Genomic DNA, 24,905 nt, shown 5'->3' with positions numbered 1-24,905 from the left:
AGCAATCCTCTATCAAGGAAATCATGATAGGAAATACAAGCCCGGGAATATCGTATCAATTGGGAGACATATACTCCATATGCAGGCGCTGCTGGAATGTTGCTACATAGAAATGGAAAGTTAACAATTGGGAAGCTGAAATCATCTCTTTTGTTGTAAAGTTTTGTTTTCCACCGACCCTCATTGTCAATTATTTCTAGATGTAAGTCAAGATATGAGGCACACTTAACTATATCTGTAGTATCCTTTATCTCTAGTTCGATGAGATAGATTCGTTCAACATAGTCACCAAATTTTCTATTATTTAGTGAGAGAACATCATCTATATAGCGGAACGTAAAGTTAAAGGATATTGCCAACTTCTTAACTTTAAAGTGTGCACCACATTTTTTATGTTATTTCGAATAGACAGAAAAAATAATACAGTCATTCCTTATAATTTAATCCAAATTCCATTTAAACCGGCGTAAATCATGAAAAAACGTTGATGACGTCACGGTCACATGACAAAATTATGTCTATGAGATGGTAAACAAAACACTGTCAGCCAATCAGAAGACGTGTTACATTCAAAATTAAAATATTTGTAAATGAGTTGTAATGTGGAGTACACATGTTCCATTGAATCAATAAATTACTCCTTAAACTTTTAAGAAATGAACTCTAAGTACTGTAAATTTCGAAATCATGTGTGTATTTTTATTTGCAAATCTTAAAAAATTGACAAACCTTACAAAATTATTCATTGCAATTACAGGAAATACTAAAATAACAAAATTCAGTTACGAACATTAAACCAATAAATGTGAATGAACATAAATTTAAAAAAAATTAGCCTGTAGGAAGTGATCATAAACATTCTACAAACATTTCAATTTATATATCATCAGGGAACCTTCTATTAAACTAGTGGACAGCAATATCACATTATTCCCATACACTATTTATTGTACATGTTCTGTGAATAAATTTAAAACAATTAAATCATAATTTAATTTACAACCAGTCACATTCAAATATTTTATAATCAATAATAATTATACAAGTTTAATATTTTTCAGCATAACACATTTGGCCATTGCTTTCACTCTGTGAAGCAGGATTGGTTTACAGTTGCATCAATAATGGAACACCTAATTACTCATATGAAATCAGTCATACCATCATTAAAGGAAGTGTCTGTTTGATCGGATAATGCTGGTTGCTACCATTGTGGTCACTTCTGGTTGTCGTTGAATGGAATAAGTGAACGAACTGGTAAGTGTATTTGCATGTTATTGCACAAAATTTGTATATGAATTACATCGTATGGCTGTTCCAGATTACAACATAAGGGTGGGAGATATAAGGCACAGAATTAAATTAATTTTGTAAGTTGAATTATAATGAAATGGGTAAAAGGGGTTTCAAAAATGTGGCCCCATCCCCCAAACTAGGAATTCTTGTCAAGGAAAAAAATTAAAAAATAATTTGAAATCTAATAAAGTAAAGAATGAAGTCTTCCAGTTCCATCTGTATCTATCAGTCTGGTCACTTCAGCCATAAGATCTCTAACCACTTGGATTCAACTCTATAAATGTGCATGTAGGTGTGTTTAAGATAGTATAATATACTTTATAGTACAGCCCGAAGAATGCCCTCAGATTTGAGGGAATCTCAAATTTCACAACTGATTAGCTTCACAGTTTGAAATCCTTGTAATTTATATATCCCTCTTCCCAATAAACTGACCACAGATGTTACACATAGGTCATCTGATAAGAAAGTCAACATTTTGGCATTTTCTGTCTTTACTTGAAATATAAACATGATAAATATAAATATTCTTCAATCTAGTCAGTGTTTTTTTTTATTGATCATGTTCAGATACAGTTAAAGGAATGTTATATAAAGTTATGATTTTTTTTTATTAATTTTCCATTTTTTTAAAAATTTAGAATAGATCCATAATCTGTTGTCATTTTGAAGATTAATTTTCATTAGAAATGAATCTTCTTTGTAATTTTCACATTTATTTTGATAAAATGTCATTTAATGATAAAAGGAAATTTCCTAAATATTTAAAAGAAATTCTTAATAGAATATTCATTAGGCAAAGACAATTTGGAAAAAGAACCTTCCTTTTTATACGCCCGTTTATGAGAGGTATTATGGCATACCGTTGTCCATCCGTCCGTCTGTCTGTCCGTCTGTCGTCAACATGTTGAATATGAACTAAAAAACGCGTTAACCAATTTGCATGAAACTTTGGTAAATTGTTTATATCTATTGACGGGAGCTCCATTTCGTCTTTTTTTTATAAATTTTAGATTTTACATTTCCGAGTTATGGGGTTTTATTCATAAAAAAAGTGATTTTCCTATTTTCGGACAGTAACTCAAATTACTTTCACCAATTTGCAAGAAACTTTGGTGAAATGTTTATATCTATTGACATGAGCTTTCTTTCGATTTTTATAAATTTCAGATTTTACGTTTCCGAGTAATGGGGTTTTATTCATTAAAAAAAAGGGGGGATTTTCAAGTTTTCGGACAATAACTCAAAAATGCTTTAAGCAGTTCTCATGAAGCTTTGGTGAATTGGTTATTTCTATTGACGTAAGCTCCCTTTCAAATTTTTATTGATTTTACATTTTACATTTCCCAGTTATGGGATTTTATTAAAAAAAGGGTGATTTTCCAGTTTTCGGACAATATCTTTAAAGTGCTTTGAGCAGTTTTCATTAAATTTTAATGACTGGTTTATATCTATTAAGATAACCTCTTTTTACTTTTTCATAAATTTCTAATATGACATTTAGAAGTTTATTTTAAACTTTATTTTTTGAAAACGCGACAGGCGTATCATGCGCTCATGGCAGAGCTGTTTATTATTTTTGTGTTTAATTTTCATTTGAAAACATTCTTTCATATTTCAACTTATTTTCTCTTATTCTAAGCATTTGATCTCACTCTTTTCAATGCAATATAACAAAAAAGTGGTTTATATACATATTTCCCCTATATTCAGTGGAAAATAAGGGGGAGGGTCCACTCCACATTTGCATATGAATAGAAGTAGGTAATATTTGAACCTTATATACTGAAAAAATGCAGAATATATATGTATACAGTTTATATATGGATTGGTCCTGGGCCCAATTGATTTTAATATAGTTATTCGAGTATCCCCCTAAGTGAAATCAAAATTGAACCATTCTAAATATAACAAGAAAGGAAACATATAGGCTAGGGATACCTGATGAGGATAGTCCCAATTCTACTTGACCAAAACACAGACCAGATTTGGATTTCTAGTCTAAAAATACACACACAATAATTATACTACAAGCATGCAAGTCGGAAATTCTAAAAAAAAATTAAGATAAATACTGAAAAATGTATTCCATAACAATAGATATTTATCCTACACCGAAAATGCCAGCTCTAAATATATGCACATTTGATTTAAATACAAAGGGTTATAATCATATTTTCATCAATATTCAAAGAAAAATGAAATTAATATATTTTTTAATTGAATTTTTGATGAAAACATTGCAAAAATGAGAAGAAAAAAAAATAGAAAACACATTGTCTAAGAGAATATTTTGTAGATCTAAGAATATATAATTTATTTAGTGTAGGTGATATTGAAATAAAATAATCTTGACCAGCTAACCATCTGTGTTTATTTGATAACATCAGTGGACACCAACTGTGAGAGAAGCACTTAACCTAATCATTTAATTGCTTGTATAAACAATCAATTACATGGTTTTAATGCTGAATATCAGGAAAAATCGGGGCTGTTCTATAAAGTAAATATACTAAAAAGTGCAAAAATGGAACTGTCGTATGATCTTTATTTCATGGTTCATAGATTTTAAGGTCAAAATTTGTTTAGGTGAAGTTTATATTTTCTACTGTTGTATGTTTAAAAATCTGACCTACATTTTATGCTCCATTGATACGGTTGAAGTTTTATACTGAAACCAAACCTAAAAAACTAGGTCACTATTATTCAGCATATTGGTGGACAAATGTGAAAATAATGCAAACATTATTTAAAAAAAAAAAAAAATTGATAAAAATGAGATGGTAAATGTTATTGAATGTCACAGTTTTTGAGTAAAAGGATATTGTTTAGATGTTCATGGCACATAATTAATTATACACCTGATAAATAACCAATTGACATTCCATGTCAAGCTCACATTTAATTGCAAGAATGTGAGACATAAAATATATAAAATCTTTTATTTTTCAGGTGTTAGGATCAGTAGTTATAATAATAGTAAACGACAGTCAGGAAAGTCGTATTGTGCATGTTGTGAAAGCAAGATTGCTCACATGAGGTGCAAGATGAAGACTTGTGTAGCTAGTGGTGGCAACATTCAAACTGCAAATGACATGAGAGCTGCAATTTGCAGTGGGAAGGCTGTCACAGGATGTCAGTTAGCTGTTGCAAAAATAGACACGTCAAACCATGAGATAAAAAGTCATAAATGGAAGGGTGTGAGCAAAATAAGTAACTTAAAGCTGCATGAAGATGGAAGCATAATTGTCTGGAAAGCCTATGACATTGGAACAGGAAAAACAATATCAAAAGAAGAGGTAATTTTAATATTTGTATATGTCCAGAATTAGTAGACACATACATTTTTATATCATCATTTATCAGTTGTCTGAGATAAGTCAAACCAAACCAGGTCATGGTCATATAAAAAAGAAGAAATGGTATGATTGCCAATGAGACAACTCTCCTCAAGAGACCAAATGACACAGAAATTAACAACTATAGATCACCGTACAGCCTTTAACAAGGAATCTTATCTACACAATATTGCTTTTATTTTAAAATGCCAAACACAGATTAAATTCATAAAGATTGGATGTCACTTTTGCTGTCTTGAGAATTTGCAGTATATTTACAAACAAAGGCATCGGTGTCCCATGACACAATCTTTATGTATTTTAACTTCATTTACATATGAAATGACTTGGGTGTGTATATATTCCTGTACCTAAATGTTATTATGAAATTACATGTATATTTGTTTTAGTTGCAGACATATTCCTGTGAGCAAAGGAGTACTAGGATCATCAATGAAGAGGATTTTTCTGGTTCCGAGAAAAGTGGAAACATCCGAACTAACAGCAAGACTAACCAAGATGACAATCAACCTGCAGATCTAGGTTCAAGTAATTCTGTATGTGAAGGGAATCCACTGGTACCAAATGAATCTTCTTACATGTTTAAGTGCCCAGTAACAGGATGCACTAAAATGTATATGAAGCACCATACACTAGAAATTCATTTGTTACTGGGAAGGCATGAATTTAAGTTAGAAAGAAAATAAACATATGATGAAATTAAGATCCGTTGGATTCAATTATGTAATGAAGTATCTACAGATGTGAGAACAACCTCTGAGGGAGCATCTTCTGGAATTCAGTCCATTCCCCCCACTATTTTGTAAAAAGGTTGGGCCTTAAAGAAGGACAAGAAAGCAGTTAGATTTTCCTCTGACTTAAAGAGTTTCCTCTCAGAATTGTATGAAAATGGGGAAAAAAAACAGGTGAAACAATAACAGCAAGTGATGCTGCTGTGAAAATACGACAGGCTAGGTTGCCAGATGGTACAAAAAGATTTCAGGTGAATGAATACCTTGATTCCTCTCAAGTGACATCGTTGTTCTCAAGACTTACTGTAGCGGATAAAAGAACCGAAATAAGAACCTTTAAACTTGTTATAGACATGGTAGATGATGAGGATTTAGAAGCTGTTTTAGCTGAAATTGAAAACCAGGAGATAAGAAACCTTACTGTGTCTGATTGAATGTAAAATTTTAAACTGATGTATGATTTTAGAGACAATATTTTTGAAAATGTGGTTTATGCATGTATTGCTTTTACGGTTCTGCATCTTAATCTCCACTTTATTTTTCATATATCTGTCTAATCGCCAATATCTATTACAGATAGTATGGGTAGGATGTTTGTGAAATTTCACACAATTGTTTTACATAATATTGATGTGCATACATGTACATGTATTATATTTCAATGGAATTTGTTAATTAATTTTTGATAAAATCAGTTTTTGTTAACTTAAGACTTTCGTTTTGTAAAAGAAAAATCCATTAACATATAGGGTACGCTGCAGAAGTGTTGCATATTTGTTTTGGGGTAATGATGTTTTTGAAATAAGTAAGTTTTGTTTACAATAAATCATCAACATTAAAAAACCTATTTTTGTGCTATGGTGTTATTGCAAAAATGATATATCAAATTGATAACTGTCAAAAATAGAAAGCTTTGGTAAATGGGGTGTCGGTGGGATTTGCAGTAAAATGTATTTTATTTGTTGAGAAAAAAAATGAAAACATCTTTCTGCGGTACAACTACAAAATAAAATGAAATTCAGGTATGATATGCTAGTATAAATTAAATGAATATTTTTGGTGTCAAGAATTATATTCTTGCTACCACTTTTTTTTTAAATTGATGCACATACCAAAATACATTTAAAAACATATAGTGCTTTGATTCTAAGTAAACTTGATATTTATATTGAACATATCTGGAGTCATTTCTTGGTGTCATTTATAAAACCTGATTTAGTGATACATGTATATGTTGATAGAATTTCATATTATGAAAGATCAAACTTGACTAAAGTTTTGTGTTGTTGATTTCTAGAAGTATAAAGAGTATTATGTTTGAGAAGTTGTAGTTCTGGTTCTTATAAGAAAAAATAAATGTCCATATATATCTAGAGTAGAAATATGGAAAATTTTTTGGACACACCCCGACCAAAGAGCAGAAAACAGCCCTAGGCCATCAAAGCAGGTGAGAAAACCCTGTACTTGGAGACTGGGTTCAGCTAGCACCAAAACAACAATATATACTAGTTCAGCAAATTAGACATCATACTTAACCCTGAAACATATTAACATGACTCATGAACCAATATTATTAGATAACTCACAAAAATAACAAAGGCTAGAGATTCCTGACTTGCAACAGGTGCAAAAGTGTGGTGAAGTTAAACATGTTTTGTGAGATCTCAAACCTTTACCTCTAGCATATATGGAATAAACAAATATATAGATCTATTTGTACAGTAAAACTCAGTTTAAAGAAAGGTCAAGTCCAATGTTCAAATGGGTAACAGAAGAAACTAAACAAATGACAATGATAAACACCAATTCTAATATGACAACCTATTATCGTCAACCAGTATAATCACAGTATATCTACGTTTAGCACAAACGCATAAATACACAAAACTGGCTGTTCCGTGTTACGCCTTACTTATTTATCATGTTTATGCTACCATAAAATCTCAATTTTCAACAACAAAACCCACAGTTTACATAGGCCCCAGATTCAGGTACAATATAGTTATCTCTATTCTAATGCCAAATAAAAAAAACTATCCATTTCAATTTATGTTTTGTGGTAAATTTTCATAAAACGAAAATCCAGAGAAAAGATGTTATCGACTGCATGGCAACGGAACAAGGTGACGTTATGATGTACGTTTTGGTAAACAAAAAATCAAATGTAAACACTGGGCGTTTTAAAGTAGAATGCAATAAAATTACACTAGAAGAACATATATAAGTGAAAAACACAATTTAAAAAAAAAAAAAAAAAAAATTATTGAATTATATAATAATACTAATATTATCATTAGTTGGGCATTTATATTCGTATTATACCCATCGTTAACACTCAAAGTAAAATAATCGAATAGTGTTGTTGCGAATTGCCGCCCCCTCCCCTCCCCACCCCCCAAAAAAAAAAAATTAAAAAAATTACACCCTTCTTTTTTTGGCTTTTGTGCAATACACTATGCTGTTGAAAATTGCCCCCCCCCCCCAAAAAAAAATAAAATTTTATTACCCCCACCCCCCTTTAAAAAAAAAATTTCTGAAATTTTCTTTTAAATTTCTGAAATCTTGAGGAGAAAAATTGTCTTTTCAATGTTGTGCATTTACTCATGGTTAACTGTGGATTTAATATGTTTTAACTGGGTAAACACTGAAAAATAAGGGAAAAAAGTACCAAATTTGAGCCAAAAGTGAAACGGGATGAGAAACCATTAGACGTGATCATCATTACTTTTATTCTACTATTCTACTTCTTATTCTGGACCTTCAAAAAAGTTCACCTGTTTTATTTCCACGGTTGCAAAAAAACATTTCAGTCTTTTAAAAAGATAGCATTTTTTTCATTTTTGAGCTTGTTGCTATGGTGCTGATTTCGTTGCTATGCAATTTTTTTTTATCTGTTTTCATTATCATTAAATAATTTTATTCAAATAAATTATTAATACACTTCTTTTAAAAAATAAACTGCATTTTATTCTAGCCTTTTTTTTTTACATATCCACCAGAGCATATTAATTTCTATCTAATTATTACATCATGTTAGTGGTATTTTGAACCTCAGAAGTGTATTAACATTGAGTCTTGGTGCTATGGCAACGCATGGGACAAAACAAAAACCACTGGGTAGAAAAACGTTTTTTATCATATACTACAATATGACAATTGTTTGGAGTGATTTTGAAACAACCCATTTACCACCCCCTGCATGGTCCTTAGGGAGAACTGTACTTAAATTTTCAACTTGAAAGCGCGAGGCTCGCCGAGCGTTTTAAATATTTAAAATTTAACCGTCGAGAGTGGATAAATATCGTATTGCACGATATTTGGTGGTGGAATCAGTTTCTCTCATGACTTTTAGTCAATATGCAGACAATCTTAATCTTATTTTTTCGATTAACTTGTAGAAAGATGTGTTCTTTCTATTTGACGTCATCAGGCACGGTCGCCTTTTTTCATGACGTCACAATAGGAATTTCAGTGTAAAGTAAGAAAATTTGACGTCATAATCGAAATTTGACCAATTAACATATGAGATCCAACGAACCACACGTGTCACAATATGATCCAATCGCAGCTTACCGTCCAAAATTCGTGACATAAGTTAATCATGATATTCTTCAAGAATTGCTGCCTATTTGAACATTTATTACAAGGACACTTTTTATTTATAGGACCAATCGTGCATTGGTGAGTTGATAGGGATTTTATCTTTTGATCAGATTTGATTTTTTTTTTATTGAAATACAAACGTCGTTACCATCATTTCTTTACTTCAGCATTGTCCAGAATACAATTCATGTCCATTTATTGAAAAACAAAATTACATTCACGGACCGACCATTTAGCTTCAAAAGAGGGGTATGTTTTTTTCTGAGTCAGACAAATATTTAGTTTTTCAAATTAGCACTATTTTATACGGTATACAGAAAATCAGGAATCAGAACATTATTTTGTCATCTGCTTGACCATAATCAGTATATTTTTTAGAAGAAAAAAAAACTATAACCCCCCTCCGCTTTTTAAGTTAAATGGTCAATCCCTTTGTGTACTGACATGAAAAGTAATATACTGGAATTGTTTGAAAAAAAATATAATAGTAAATGATGCCAACGTAAATATTTTAATAAAATAGTCAAGAAATTTGTCGATGAAACAAAATGTTCAAATCTTATTGAAATTTAAAGTGCCTATGAACTCACTGATCATGCACGAGTGAGTCTATTCATTAAAAGTTTCAGTGTACTGTGGATTCATTTATTTTCGTGGGTATCAATTTTCGTGGATAGAGAAAAAAAGACGTTTCGTGGTATACGTAAATTCGTGGATCGCTGATTACAAAAAAAAAAATTAATTTAGATTCGTAATTCGGTGATTTCTTTTTGATTTAGGAGATCATATAACCTCCTTAGTTTGATCAATAATAAAACAAACAAAAAAGGAGGAATTCATTGAAAAAGTTATCATCTTTAAAGTGTCCGTGTAATACCCGTTTATGTACCGTTTTTCTATAGCTCTGCTTGGGGCATAGTCGTACAATACTACTAAATTCAATCTTTGTCATATGAATGTTCAGGTTGTTGTAAGAGAACCAGGACGGGTTCGAACAGAAAGATTTTGATAGCAGAGAAAACTATGCACCTTATAGCACGACTTTATCAAATGACAATATGAATATTAAAATAAAAGCTTAAAAAAGGCGTAGGTACTTTAATTAAGTTACGAATCCGCGATGTCGCAGGTGTTTTCTAGTGCATGTAATTCAAACTACAAAAAAAAAATGCGACATAATTTGGAATAATATTTAAAACTGGACTTGAATGAAGAGTTGGAACGTAGGAATTCAGAATTTAAATTGAATGTTCTAAATTTTTGTGTAATTCTGATATATGATTGTACAGACTCAAAAAGATTTATGTTTTGCTGAAATTAAAGGTCACCGTCACCAGCCAAAGGAGCTCAATGGATATAGAATATCTTTCTTATTTTGAATACAATATTTCTCTTGCTTCGTTGTGAAAAGGGCACTCAATACAAACAAATAGTGAATACTATCCTCAACAGGATGACCACAGATGCATTGCAGGATTGGGTTTAATATTTACACGGTGTAAATCTGCATTTAAAGAACTGCACATATTTCTCAACGTGTATAAATGATATTAAGATTTCTATCACCACAAGTAAAATAGGAAGGTGTCTGTATCAATTTAGGTTTCTTCTTTCGTTTAAATATATAGACAAATTCTACTGCTTGATTTTGAATATTTTTTTTTAAGTATCATCTGGGGAAGTATTACAGGAGAATAGCATAGTCTTTGTCTCGTTAGGATTAAAATAAATAAGCCAATCTTTAGACAATGCTGAGATTAGTTCTAAATCGCTATTAAATACATCCTTTACTTTGCAATGGCTATACTTTGAATAAGAAAGAAATGTGTCATTAGGAAACAATTGAGTTAGACTTATCAAATAATCAGCTTTGTCATTTACATAAATTAGGAATACTAGTAGTTGGGGACCTAATCCTAATACAGAGCCTTGTGGAACTCCTGCATTAGTATTCCAAAAGGTGAATAAAACCTGACGAGGATTTGTATAATAACTTGTTTGCTATTAAGTGATTAACTGATTTAATACATTTTAAATACAATTCTTTAAATACTTTCCAACTGCTGATAATAATGAGATTGGACTATAATTGGAAATCAGTGATTTGTCTCCGGTTTTTAAAATATATATAGGCTCCAAGTCAACACATTTTAAAGATTTTGTGAAAATACGATGGTTTTGTGCATTGTTTGGACATATTAAAACACAAATAAATCTACATACACATAATATGCATTCTTGTTGTCAGATTAAAATATCTTTAATTCCCTAGTCCAGAGATACCGTGTATATTCTATTGAATTAAACTTATATCGATAATTTTACATTCGTACTTAATCTGTGTCCAGGTAAAAAGAACCAGCATGTGATATATATTCTAAAGTGTGAATCGCCTACCATTATATATCTGACGATGACATTTACCTTTAGGGCCACTAAGTTTTCACAAGGAAAAACAAAAAAAAATATTATATATTACTCGCTGTTGAAAAATCATTTATTTTAAAGGTAAACATTATTAAGATCATCGTAATTTAAATCAGCGTTAAGAGAGAGAGAGAGAGAGAGAGAGAGAGAGAGAGAGAGAGAGAGAGAGAGGCTATCAATGGGTCTTAAACACAAGCATTCATTATTCAAGAGTTACAATCAATTAGATATAATTAATTAAAAAAATATTACGGGTCGTCGGATTAATTTTCCCCTGCTAAATCAAACCATCAAGGCTTAATAGGACAAACTGATAAGCATAACGTCCTTGCGCTGTGTAAAAACATAAATAATATTATGATTTTGCAGTGTGAGTTTAAAGGGGCCTTAGCTGTCAAATTCCTGTTTTGACTTTAATTTTCATATTTGATTTAAAACAATGTAAAAACATTTATCCAAACTATTGAAAGTCTTAAATGAACAATTTTCAGAGCATGAGCTCGATAATATGTAGCTACGTTTCGTGTATATTTTAGTCTAGACGCCATCTAATTAACTATTGAGTTGACCTGTGAACACCTCCCATGACCATATAAGCGATATAAACATAAATATAGATATAAATAGATTAAGCGAACTCGTGCAATTATATTTTTCTTTGTTTGTTTAATTTCATATTGTAGATTTATCATCGTTTTTACCTGTAAAAGAATGATTTTTTGTGGATCAAATCAGTCAATCAAATGATTTACCTTTGTTTCACTTTTAATGTTGATATTCTTCTCCTTGAAACAACTTTACACGGACAATTCATGCGTTATCCATCTCTAGCTAAGGGGTTAAATTGAAGTTCACATGAATACGGTTTCAATGAGGTCGAATCATTCACTTGCAAGTGAATAATTCATCATCAATGTTTCAAAGCTTGTTTTGACAAAATTGAACCATACTGACTGCTAAAAGCGAATAATTATTTCACTATTTCACTTTCATATGTTTCATTAATGATTGAACAAAAAAAAAAATCATATTTAAGTTTTTTTTATATATCCCGTAGCTAGTGCCCCTTTATATATAAATACGCCTATTTTAGATTAAACAATGTCTTGTTCCGATCCAGGGAAACAGATGTCCGAATGAATAAGAATACACTAAATTCTTAAACAATATTAAGTAAAATGGACATCAAGCTCATTTTTCTAGCTATATATATATAGTGCACTAAGAGGTTTTCTTGTATATTTTCTATGTTCAGGAAACTTCAATATCCGATGAAAAATACTAAACTTAAAGTCCTTAGTTTTATAAATTAATTGTTATTTCTTTAAATATTATTTGCGAGGTAACGTGCACATTGTACCTTTTTGTTTCCGTATATTTCTTTCCGCCATGCATTTATTTAATGTTTACTGCGACTTCTATATATATTGCTACATAGATCGATTTTTAAATTTTATGCTAAAATTATTTAACCGTAACGAAGCGATAACACGGAAACTGTAAATGCTTCGGAAAGAGGACAGTTTGTCAATCAAAGTCAAACAAGACATTTTTTTTTTTTTTCAAATTTCGTAAAATATTTTTGAATATCCATATAATTTAAAATTCGTTTGGATTTATTTTGTGCTCAATGGAATTTACTACGACAAATTAATTTTCATTGACTATTTTGGGATCATGTGTAATGAGGTTTATATTTAGGTATGTGCCAAACAGGGAAACAATTTACTTGTAAGTTGGAGACCAATCAGACTTCGTTTAGATGCGACACGTCTGCAAAATTAATAAAATAAAATTTTTGGGGAGTTAAAAATTGAAAAGTGAAACTTTTTTTGTTGTTGTTGTTATTTTCTACTTTGCACTAAAAAAATATACACAAACTTCTTCTACTAGTCTTTCTCTGAGAAAGTTCTTCAGGGAAATCTATTTTCAATAACCCTTTCATCTATGATTTATCTTAAACCGATTTAAACGCACATTAAACAGAACTTAAACTGTTGTAGATGTGGGTTTAACGAACAGAAGATAGCAATCAAACAATAAAAAGCACACAAGGACCTCTAGTGGGCAACATATATAGTGTTCACCAAAAAAAGGTGTATACACAACATGCCAATTTCTAAATCGTCCCGAATTCATTATTATTGTAAATAAATTTATCCAAAAAAATAAAATACATGTATTATTTGTCTTTAATTTAACAGAAACAATAAAAGATCTGACATTAAAACACGATTCTCCAAATAATTAAACAATTGAGGAGATAGCCTGAATATGAAATGTTAAACAATTCATTTTACTTTAAAATTGATATGTTTTCTGCTATGATGAAATTAACTATGTAACACGTATTAATGAATACATGTAAAGAGTAAATGTTTTCATCCCAAGTCTACATCTTAAACACTAGGATATCACTCGCACTATCATTTTCTATGTTCAGTGGACCGTGAAAATTGGGTCAAAACTCTAAATTGGCATTAACATTAGAAAGATCATATTATAGGGAACATGTGTATTAGGTTTCAAGTTAATTGGACTTCAACTTCATCAAAAACTACGTTGACCAAAAACTTTAACCTGAAGCCGGACAGACGGACGGACGAACGGACGAACGAACGGAAGAACGAACAGACGAACGGACGCACAGACCGAAAAACGTAATGCTCATAAATGGGGCATAAAAAAAGAGCTATCACTTTCTAAATTATTTGTTTTGTGTAATTGACATACAAATCATTATAATCCAAGGAAAACAAGTTTCTTACCTGCAGAAAGCTTTAAAAGTGTGAACGTATAAAAAATCACAATTTGCCTGTACATTTCGCCTGCTGTATACTGCACGTCTGTACAAGCTAAATTGAATATACAAGTGATGCTTTTTATCACCTATGCAAATTATATATACTTAATTATCTCTTAATTGCGTTAACTGTCTGCTATGCAAATTATATATACTTAATTATCTCTTAATTGCGCATAATAAACTGTCTCGGTTTTTTTTTAACAGATGTGACAAGTTAAAACCTCCTTGATTGAAAATGATAAGAAATAAATAATGTTTGCATTATAAACTTTTTACAGTGTCTGAATAATTATTTCAATCTGCTACACATTTTGCTGTTCTGTCTCTTAAGGAAGTAAATAGGACATTTGCCCTAGTCAGTATTTTTTTATTCAAACATTTGATTACCAATCTTAAAATGTGAATTGAAATAAGAATTACACAGGTACATGTAGATTATACACCTTGTGTTACACGATATTATGACAAACTATCTTTACTTATTTTAAAATATAATGAACAAACCCTATTCCCTCCGATACTTGTAATAAAAAATAAGAACCAAGATTCCAACAACCAAGCACAATGTACCCACGCGCCTATAAGATTAAATACTAATTTCAAGTATTCGAATATACAAATATTTTGTTATGTCATTCTTTATCATCGTACTTATTGTTATTGTTATTTACTACACCAACAAAAACGTTTTAGATCTTTCAACTATTTTTTTGTATCTGGCGAAACAATTAAAAACAAATCAAATATCTTTTAGAAATTATACATGAGAAAATTCGTCATTAATCGATCGTTTCTGATCTCTTTACATAAAATGATTCATTTTAGGTTTTCTAAAATGGTGGAATCTATATTTTACAAATTTTACACGTATAAGATACTTGTTTTTTTTTACCTCTGTCATTAATAATTGATGCAAGGTTGCAAATGGTAAACTTGTTAAAATAACAAATTCAAATTCGATTTGGTTATGTGACACAATTTGAGTAAAAAATAACATATATTCAACCATAATTGTTGATGCCTACTATTAATGTCATTTATACCATAATAAAAATTCAGATGGGCATGTTTTCCTCACTATGGAAATATGATGGATGATATACCATATATCTGCTGAGAACAGGCTAGTTGTAGTAAACCATTTAGCATAACAGAAAATATGGAATCTTCCAAACAACATATCAATTGTTTTATTTGTAGCCTTACACCTATCTCAAGTTATTTTCATTTTAAATTAACCGCTTTATCTTACTATTCCAAGAAAGACAACTCTTGTTGAACTTCAAAACAAGTAAAAAAAATATTTCATAATGAATGATGCATCTTTAAAAAAAAAAAACAACCAACAGTATTGAGAAATTGATAATTTAGTAAATATTCACTTCTTTATGATGTTAAATTGAATAGATTTATCATTTTTACTAATCATTTTTGTTCTGTGCATCTTGTATGTTGTTTATTATTATCACTTCCGGTTCTGTTTGACTACATGTGGAGGCAAATTTACAATTTTGTTTATGCAGCTTTCTGCAAAGTAATTCTAGTTGCGGTCTTTACTAACGTCACTCTAAAGACACAACTGTTATTAACCTTAATTCGTGTCACAGAGATGTAAAATATCAGTTGAAGTTAGCTGTTGGACTGAATGTGGAAGTATCGCTGCGTACAATCATGAAATAACAACTGAAGAAAGCAGACCTGTTTGTAGTGTTATCCCACAGAGAATGGATATTTACTACTAATATTTCACTCATAGTTTATCCATCACACTGTTACAAACTTGGTATAGAGTTTCGACAGGTTAAAAGTTACTAAAACTTGTTCACAACCTGTATCCTGACCATGAAGGCAAAAGACAGAAATTCAGAGGCCTTTCAAGTTTCCATAGCCAAAGGATCCTGAAGGAATACAATATATTTCTCCCAGTTGGAAGTTGTAGGTTTATCAACATGATTACTCTTCTCATTAAATGTGAAGTACAAGAAAATTTATGAAAGGATTTTTTTTTTTTGGGGGGGGGGGGGGGGGGGGCTCAATCTAGTATTTGTGCAAGTGTTCACTGTGTTTCATGTATGTGAACAATAGCTTTCATGTTGATCTGGGCCCAGCGGATCCGTCTCTAACCCATCCATCCCTAAAACTAAAATTACCTGTCCCCATATATATTATTATATAATTTTAATGTTGTAATTGAAATGGAATGCTATACATGTAGTCATGACAGTTGACTTGTTGAGTTAAATTATTTATTATTACTAAAATAATCATAAATATGTAAAGTATCAAAATAGGAAGACGTGGAACGATTGCCAATGGAAACATTCTCTACTAGAGATCAATTGACAGTCACATAGAAGTTAACAACTTTCTAGGTCACTGTCACTAACACTGTAAAGTAAGCTATAAATAGCTTAGAAATGACAAATGTAAAGCATTTCAAACAAGGACAACCACTGAAGAAAACTAACAGCCTGATTTATATACCCAAAAATATATGAAAAACAAATATGATATGCATGTACAGAAACAAAGGACAACCACTGAATTACATGAATTACAGGCTCCTGAATTGGGACAGATACTTGTACATATGTACATACATAATGTGGCGGGGTTAAACATGTATGCAGGTGCCAAATGCTCCTTCTAATCTGGGTCAATGGTGTAACAGAAGAACATTATGAGAACAAACTATAAAAATCAGTCGGACTGGGCTTAACTCATCATAAAAGCACACTGATGTGTATACATGTATATATCCCTGTTTACCTTTACTTATTGTGCAATTTAATTCATTATACATGTACTTGCAAAAATATATATGTTTTAAATAATTTTTGTAAAGAAATATCTTCCGTAAAAGCTATAATAACATATCATATTCGGCGATCAACCGTAAGGATCAGCCTCAGTAGGTCTCGTTTAAATGAAACCATGCGAGATGTGCGGGAGCATTTATTTAAATTAAATGTAATCCTTAGCCTTTACATTTTAACCTCAACACGAAACAGTAACATAAATTAGCACATGGTACAAATTTGTAAACAAAGGTAAATGGAGTTCCCGATATTTAACTTGATATACACATATGAAACTAAACAATAAGCAAAGAAATTGACATTTGGGGCAAACAATTCTTGAAAAGACTATCTATTTTAATGAGATCAATAAAGTAAAATGCTATATATATATATTCACAAAATAATTTTTACTCTCTGACAGAAGATTTTGGAATCAGTGCCTCAATTTTGAATGTTTTGTTCTATTTTAAGATAAATCAGTGAATTACTGACAGTATTTACAGAAGAAAAATATCAATTGCAACATATAGCCTGATAATAAATTTATTTTATGAAATTGTAGAGTAAATCGGGGGAGGGGGGGGGGGGGGTGATCTTTCTTTCTTTTTAGTAAATCCCTCCACTATCTGGAGCACCACAGAGCAATCAGTGTAATCAGAGCAACGGGCTTTAAATATGTATTAAACTTCTTCTGCATGTGCGATTGCGGGCCTACGTTTATATCTTCGCACTGCACAGTAGAATTAGTCTGTACAGCAGGTATCCGGTCGTTCCGGTCCCAAACCGATCCGGGCACAAGTCGATCAGGCCCAAAGTCGACCCGTCCCACGTCGATCCGGCCCCATAATTACAAAACGAATAATCTATATTGACCTCGGAGGATTGGTGACAAATTTGAATCAGGATAAATGGAATTTGATTGATGACAACAGGTAAGTGAAGTATGAATATATTTGAGTACTAGTAAGATGAATTATTTTAAATCGATACGAAAATGAGTGTGATTGTGTCTGTTTGTATAGCAGCTTCAGCATATAAAAAATAAAATATGAAGTTATTTTCCATGATAACTAGGAATGTCATGGCGATTTTTATTTTATTTAATTCACACATAGAAGAGCTAAATAGATATTTACAGTCCAATGGAACCTATACAATTTAACTCCTCATAATGACTTGTTTAATCAAATCATTAGTCTTTAATTGATTTGTTTATTCAACAATTGTCTGATGATTGTGTACCAACGTAATGCCACTTGTAATCACTTAATTCAATCAAAATCCTGATTGATATAAGTTACGTAATCAACAAGGTCTTTATAGTTTGATCTTTTATTTGATGTTATAATAATCAATTGTATATTTTTTTTTCAGGTAACATCTGGGACTACTATAACACATGTGTGTTTTTTTTTGTACCATTAAATGTAGTCAATATATTTTTGATACTCCTTAAAGTTGACAATCTTTTGAATAGTTGTGTATAGATAAAGAAAACAAGTAATATGAGTATTCATTATTCTTTATTGCAAGTTAACAACAAAATAATTACAAATGCACATTTTCACTCTCTAAAATATAATATCAGCACTAATATATAACAATTAATTCATACACACTTACAAACACACTATCACTGCCACTCACATAAAAATATATATAACACTTAAATCATTCACACTAACAGTTACACTATCACTTACGTAAATAAATTTTTTTTATAAAAAAAAAAAGTTTACACCCACAGCACTACAATTACATATACAGAAGCTATCATACGCAGTACATATAATATATATAGAACAACTAACCGCACTATAGTTGTTCAATTTGATAAGAACAAACGCACTATATTATACTAAACATAAAGAATACTCAAATTTAGCATTTCATAAATAAAAGTTATATAAACATATAGATTTAAGACACATATGTTCAAACACAATACAAGTAATACAGTTCACTAAATGTCAAATGAATCAGTCGCTGTCGGTGTCTTCCTCAGGCTCTGGTCTTGCACTGGAATGTCGTACATGTGCCCGACAGCACGAAGGAAGAAGGACGTTGTGATGGTACCGTCTTGAAGCTGCTCCCAGAGTGAAGAAAGGCGTCCCTTTGACCGCTGGTACTTCTTCTTCTTTGATATAGTAGTTAAACTCAATAATGAGTACTCAAAACTTGTGCGTTACGTAGGTGCTGGTAATGTCTATTTACAATAAAAGATCAAAGATCAAAAAGGAAAATATGGTGCATGCTGTACAGTTGGTGCAGGGTATAAACATTCCATCATCGAAGTAACCAGTTTCTTGAAAGCTTCCATAGTGGGAGCTTTCACTGTGGATTCCGGTAATTTATTCCAGGCTACTACTGTTCTTGGAAAAAATGAGAATTCAAAGTAGTCGTGTCTTGGGCTGAAGATAGTGTATGCCATGGTATTGTAATGTCTAGATGTTCTGTTTAATAGAATCAGGTAAGTTTCTGTTGGAATTGCTACTAGTCCATTTACATGAAGTGCATGCTGCCGAGGTCGAACATGTTGGTCACATACCACACTTTTTTTTAGGCAAAAGAAGGGATTAGGCTTATTTCGCCCCTTTAACACAAGGTATAACAAATGGGAAATTACAGGTCTTGGGGCTTATCTTTTCTATTTAGTTAAGATATTTAACATTATATATTATACCTCAGTATGTTTTTTCTATTTATAATATTACAGACGAATAAATCTTCTTATTTTCGGAATGTCCAAAATAACTATTGACGCAGAATTTTACGACATCCGCTTCAAATTCAAAATTGATGGTTTACCCGAAATATTTCATTTGGAACAGTTGTGAAAGTATAAAGAGAATAACCATAAATTTTCTCGAAATATATACCAGCTTCTATCGGACAATAGCAAGTGTATTGTCCCCCTCGACATATATTTCCCTTCATTTCACGTCGGGGTATAGTTAGTGTCTCGGAGGAACAAATTTGCTTTGTCCTCTAACCAGTAAATAATTGTGAAATTTCATTCAACAAGTTAAACATGTTAAAGGACATTAACGTTTTTAGTTAAATATTTTGTTTATATTTAGACCATAGCTACCAAATTTAGAACATCTACAGGTAAATACACGTTTAAGCATGAAGATCATGTTTTTTTTTACTTTAGGAAATGTTATGCTCAATATCAGTGAGATTAGCTTTATGGTAAGTATTTGATTATAAAAATGCTTTAGCTTTCAAGGTTTTCAACATCCGTTATAGTTTTGAACGTTACATATAACTCCATATCAACTTACGTTAGTTCTTGTAAAAGGGAAAATAACTGAGTTAATTCAGCGTTTAGCTAACATCTTTATTGAAAATATCAGTTTACTTTTCATTTTGTTTTCATTCATACTTATGTTCACGAAAGGTTGGAAAACTACAGTATTGTTACTTAAAATGGTCTTTTAATGGTTACTTATTAGTAAGTTACAGTACAATTGCGAATCCAGGTTTAAAAAAAATGTATCGGTAGTCGGGCACTACGGCAGGCGTGCGGGCGGGCGGGCGGCCACCTTATCTGACGCGCTTTTCCTCGATTTAATATCTTCAATTAAAAAAAAAACAAAAAAAAACAAAAATTTGTTATAAGATCCTTAAACGAGACTATTTCGGCAGATTTGCCATTTTTGCACTTAATTATTAATTTCTGAAGTCATCATGTGAATATGCAAAACAAAATTCAAAACTATAAATTTAATACTGATGTCTTGTGAACATCTGAAGGATGATAGGTACCGGAGCTCAGTTTAGCTGTTGTGTTTACTCGTGTTCGCTTTAATTTTGGTAAATGGCCCGGATCCTGCTATACGTTTTGTCCGTCGTGGGCTATCAGCTCTTCATTTTTAATAAGGTTTGGATTTTCAACCTTGATACCGTTTTATTTTAATTTGTGATTTCAAATTCAAATTAAATTTACTGGAGGATTAAACGGACTTAGTTAACTGGTCCATAGAGAGTGTCTCCTGTTTAAGTTTTGACATTCATCAAGCTTTAATACATTGTAGTTTCTATGTAATTTTATAAAAATGTTCCCATCGTCCTACGTAGTTGAGAAATATATAAGAATGATCAAATGGAACCAAAACCGAAAGCCGAAAAGAGTTACAACTCAATTTCCAAAACATCAAAAGTAAATATATAGACAAACCGTTATCGAGAGAAAATACGGAAGATACCAAAGTGACAATCAGAATGCATAAGCATAAGAAAGACCGACAAAAAACCTGCAACACATGAAAAAGAACGAAAAGATAAACAACAGTCAACAAAACAGTACATATAAAACATGTTAAACTTAAGACTAAGCAACACGAAACTTACTAAAAACCGGGGTGACATCAGGTGCCCTAGAAGGGTAAGCAAGATATCGTAGTCATATGGAGATAGCCACTGAATATGCAGATACTGCTAGAATTGGTACGGAACGTTGAAAATTCACTACGGGAGATTGTAGTATCATTTTAGTGGTAAAGTAATTTCAACCTATTATGGCTGTATATTTATGTGTGGCATTCAAGATATGAAGTAGACCTGTTTGTATCTGTGGCATCCTTTATTTTTGGTTCAATATGCTGGATTTAGTCAAAATATTTTGGAAAAGTTGGCCGGGTTCGTGTCGCTCAGTCTTTAGTTTTCTATGCTGTGTTTTGTATACTGTTATTTGTCTTCTTATCGATTTTCTTTTCTTGTCAAATCATTGTCAGTTTGTTTTCGACTTATGAGTTAGAATATCCCTTTGATATCATTCGCCCCCTTTGAACTAAGGTTGATGTATATTATCAAAGTCACAGATGTATCATTCCTTCTTTATTGTAATAATATATATGATAATAAATATTTTATATTATTGATAACAAACTTCTTTACTAATTTGGTCTATTGAAATACACACACAAATTCAAATGTTTGAGTTGATTTTTAGATATCAATTGTATACGTTACTCGTGTAAATTGGTTTCAAATTATTTATAGAATATTTAAAAGTTTAAATTGGTAGCCACACAATTGTGTTGTTCTTTCATGATCAAAATTTAAAACCTAAGTGTCATTATAAATCACACATTCAGATTAAAATTTGGTAAAACCACTTTGATTAATTAACATTATTTTTACTGAAAAATACAATAACAAAACCTGTAGATATATATATAAAGATATATTGTCTCTCAATATAAATGTCTTACAATTAAATATTCCTCCGACTGTCCTCAGTCTCTAATGACTTCCTTAATTCTGCTAGTAATGACCTTTGTCCTTTTCTATGCCTTCATTTTGTTTTGTTATGGAGAAAGTTGCAGCTTTTTTTATAGTTTGCTCTTCCTTATGCTGTTCCACGACTGTCACATGTTAGGGGGTAGGTTGATCGCTATCACACATATTTAACCTCGCCACATTCCTTATATGCCTATCCCAAGTCAGGCGCCTGTAACTCAGTGGTTTTCGTTGGTTCAATTCTGTCATATTCGTTTTTCGTAAATTATATTGTTATATAATTTAGTTTTCTCGTTTGAAATGGTAATCATTTTCATGTCGGGGTCTTTTATAGCTGAATATGATATGGATTTTTCTAACTTTTGAAGGCCATACGATGATTTATAATTGCTTATATCTTCGCCATTTGAACTCTGGCAGATAGTTGTCTCATATCCAATCACCACTATTCTATTTATTTTTATATTTACTTAATTCTAACAAAAATATATAAAAACATATTGTGAAAGTGTAGTTTCAATTGCCCTTAACTTGATAAAAGTGGTATTTTACAGCAAGCTTTTTATCGATCAGAGCATTTTGTATCAGTATGACAACTGTCATACATACTTTTTAATATCAGAAAGTGTAGTGGAGTCATGAATTTGGGTTACCAGTTCAACAATTCAATAAATCAACCAAAATTCATCTTAAATGTAAAATCATTAAATATTTTCACCCAGGTTTTTTTTTTAAAGTTGCTTTTTTGAAAACTGCTGAGCCTTTCACAATGTTTCAGATGATTTAATTTTTCAACATATGTCAGTCTTATTTTATTCTTCAAAGTTTGAAAATGTTTTGGGCAGTATTTGATGACAGCTCATTTGGACGTGTGCTTATGTTGTCAATCTGTTTTTCTTACTGTACTGGATTGTATATGATTGATATTATAAATGTTATTTTTAATGGTTGTGAAATTTAAGATATTAAGAGGATATTTATTTAAAGTATATACAAAACATACGTTCCGCATGAACCTAAAGTTCACGAGCCAAAGGTCCACGAGGAATACATAACGAAGGTTTTTATAAAATTTATTTTATAAAAATAACTGTGTAAGCAAAGTGTTATTTGTATCATACTGTCAGAATCATTTAGTGACAATACATGACGTATAATATACAACTTTATAAATTGTATTAACTGCAAGTATTTATGCGTGAACCCCCTGATGGGTTCACGCCTATATAGTGGTGAGTTTTGGTAATTTCTATGGGCCATTCGGATATCTTCAGAAACAAGATTCTCGGAACCTCTCGAACATTTTCTATCATTTTAACAGGTAGTTATCTGTGTCTTTGATACGGTCCCCCTATGGATAGGCTACCACGTGACATTGTATATTTCAACAATCAAAGTTCATTTGTTGATGGGAGAGTGAAGAAATAAAGACTAGATTGCAGTCAAAAAATCATTTATATATTTGAACTTATTTGCCTTTTGACAAAACATATGTTTTTTTAATAATGCGAATATTTATTAACTATCAAGTATAATGATAACGCAATTATATAATTCATGTTTTGAGACGGTCCCTGTACGCGTTGTGTGTGTAGTATTAAATACAACGTGGTATTGTGCATTGTGACAATAAACCTGGGAATAGTTTATAAAAATATAATGTCCCAGAATAAACTGATTATTTCTGACGTTTACCACGTGATATTTTGTAATTCAATCATGGCCTGGGAAAATGTCTGAAAGCATGAAGAAAATTTTATAAAACGATATTTCTGTTATAAATATCTAACTTAGGTCGGAAACACAGTGTTCGGAAAGCTGATAGTTAATCATGTTAATTAAATAAAAGGATTTTTCTGTCAAGAATGTTTAATTTCGCTAATAGATAATACCAGACAAAGAGAATATTTATAAAATTATAAAGTTTAAATTGGGATTAAATTAATCCTTAATAGAATCTGGGACATGATTTATAAGTATAATAGTACCAGATAAAATATAATAAAAAATGTTATAGATGTATTATGTCCCTCAGTTTCAAACAGTGAATACATTTATAAAAATTATATACAACATATGAGCACCAATGAGCAGGGATGCGTACATATTTGATCTAGATTTCAAACGATAGTGGATGAAAAAATACTTGCATGGTTTCAATTCACAAGGATTTTAAATCCTTGCATCTCACAAAAAACGTAATTAATATTTTACAAATCATAAAAAAATTAATTACTACGTTAATTATTTTGTACTGTTTTAGTATTGTTTTATAAGTCTCTGCTTATATTTTGTATAGCAATTTATTATGTACTTAGCAGAGCTCTTGGGATTATATTGGAGTCTCGGGTTGATACAGGTTGTGATATTGAAAAAGCCATATGATATTCTCTATATATTCATATAATGGAGAGTTAGACTTTCAGAAGAGATTGATTTGATAAATAAAATGTCCATCAGTAAATATTTGACGTTTTAGTTTATTGATATTATATTTGAAAATTCGGAAAGATTCATAAACAGGAATGTATGTTAATTTAAATTCTTTTTGTTTTTGTTTTTACTAGTTCAACTTGATAGCATCTAAATCTTTGCAATATGGTACGATTTTGAAAAGTGTATTCATTGTATTGAC

At 31.0% G+C, this 24,905-nt stretch overlaps 1 long non-coding RNA gene and 1 pseudogene across 1 annotated transcript in view; one reads left to right on the top strand and one right to left on the bottom strand.

The window, feature by feature from the left end:
- Positions 1-14,316, bottom strand: part of LOC127724258 (uncharacterized) — a 39,638-nt pseudogene extending 25,322 nt beyond the window's left edge.
- Positions 14,317-20,114: 5,798 nt separating this feature from the next.
- The window catches only part of LOC127724269 (uncharacterized), a 41,841-nt gene continuing 37,050 nt past the window's right edge, over positions 20,115-24,905 (top strand). The window contains exon 1 of the long non-coding RNA XR_007992423.1: positions 20,115-20,218. This is a non-coding gene — a long non-coding RNA (uncharacterized LOC127724269). The remainder of the gene's footprint in view (positions 20,219-24,905) is intronic.

This window comes from Mytilus californianus, unplaced genomic scaffold, assembly GCF_021869535.1.
Source record: "Mytilus californianus isolate M0D057914Y unplaced genomic scaffold, xbMytCali1.0.p SCAF_14, whole genome shotgun sequence".
In the NCBI taxonomy this organism is placed as follows: Eukaryota; Metazoa; Mollusca; class Bivalvia; order Mytilida; family Mytilidae; genus Mytilus; species Mytilus californianus.
This window is presented reverse-complemented; position numbering and strand designations above follow the sequence as displayed.